General features: G+C 43.7%; 1 non-coding gene across 1 annotated transcript; it reads left to right on the top strand.

The window, feature by feature from the left end:
• The first annotated feature begins 1,119 nt into the window (after nucleotides 1–1,119).
• On the top strand, nucleotides 1,120–1,226 carry LOC112085773. The gene has a single exon (XR_002899071.1). It is a non-coding gene; the product is annotated as a small nucleolar RNA R71 (small nucleolar RNA).
• Nucleotides 1,227–1,526: the final 300 nt, after the last annotated feature.

Here is a 1,526-nt window from a genome sequence, read left to right as displayed (position 1 = left end):
AGCTTTGGGAGGGAGGTGGGCTTCATCTGAGTTGATTCAGAGGTGGAGGCACAATCTGTTAGCTTTGCTTGACCAGTTGGCAGCTCCCTTGTTTCAATAGACACTGAATCATTCCCTTGCTGAACAGAAAGAACTGAACCGGCTGCCCCCACACTTTTGCTCTCAATGTCCTCATTGAGTTCATGTAAGAAGCCCATGAAATCATCTATAATGGTGTCCTCATCCACTTGAGTGTGTGCATTCTCAGTACAAACTTGACCAGAAAGGAGGTCTTCAATCTCTTGCACAGCAGCTGAATGGTCATCATTGGAGTAGATGGAATTGCAATAATCTTTTGAGTTTTGAAGAGCTTTACCAGGAAGAGAGACTTGTGGTTCAGAAGTGCAGATGCCCTTGTTCTTTTTAATAGACTTTAGTTCAGCGCCCAGTGTCTCCAGGTCAGATACCATCTTTTGTTGTCCTAGTAAGAGCTGTTGGAGAAGAACATTGAAATCAGGACTTTGTTGAACAGTTGGTGGGCCAAAACCAGGAGGTGGAGCCTTTGGCTGTAGGCTGACTTGATTTGTGAAGCTATTCCCTTGATTCTGAACCGCTGGTTGCTGAAAACCCTGTTGACCTTGGGAGTTACCTTGGTACTGATTCTGTTGAACAAAGCTTTGAGGAGGGTATATTTGGTCTTGGGGGTTGGCCACATTGTTGCTCCTATAGGACAAGTTCTGGTGGTTGTTGAAGTTGTTTTAACCATTGAACTTGTTTTGATTCCCAATGAAGTGCAACTCCTCTTGAGTGAGACCCTCTTCATTGATATTTGTGAAGCATCTCTTCTCCTCACTCACATAGTGTATAGGCTTTTGAGTGGCAGCTAGGGCTTTGTCAAGCTTTATATTCAGCACTTTAAACTTCTCTTCCAGCCCTTGGTGTCTACCAGAATATTCTCCTCTATAGCTTCTATCATAATCTTCCCCATAAGTGTCTTGGCTCATGGCTAAGTTCTCAACAAGTTCCATAGCTGCATTTATTTCTTTTGCCAAGAAATTTCCATTTGATGCTGTGTCCAACTGAATCCTGACCTTAGGAACAGCTCCTCTATACAAAGTGCTAAGGAGGGAGGCTTCTGAAAAGCCATGATGTGGACACTTACTTGTGTAGCTTCTAAACCTGTCCAAAGCTTCTCCAAAGGTCTCATTAGAATGTTGAGTGAAGCTGGAAATCTGGTTCCTTAGCTTTGCAGTCCTTGAGCTTGAGAAGAACTTGGATAGAAAGGCAATCTTGCATTGCTCCCATGTGTGGATGGATCCTCTTGGGAGGTTCTTTTCCCACTGATGTGCCTTATCTCCAAGGCTGAATGGGAACAATCTCAGTTTGAAGCTGTCTTCAGATACCCCATTGATCATAGTGAGATCACAAACTCTGTCAAACTTATCTAGATGCTCCAAGGGATCCTCCATAGGTAAGCCATGGAACTTCTGATTCTGAACCATATTGATCAAAGAGGCCTTCACCTCAAAGTTGTTGTTTTGGACAGG

Source organism: Eutrema salsugineum, unplaced genomic scaffold, assembly GCF_000478725.1.
Source record: "Eutrema salsugineum unplaced genomic scaffold, Eutsalg1_0 scaffold_3, whole genome shotgun sequence".
Taxonomy (NCBI): domain Eukaryota; kingdom Viridiplantae; phylum Streptophyta; class Magnoliopsida; order Brassicales; family Brassicaceae; genus Eutrema; species Eutrema salsugineum.
Note: the sequence above shows the minus strand (reverse complement) of the source record. Positions and strands in the feature narration are given on the sequence as shown.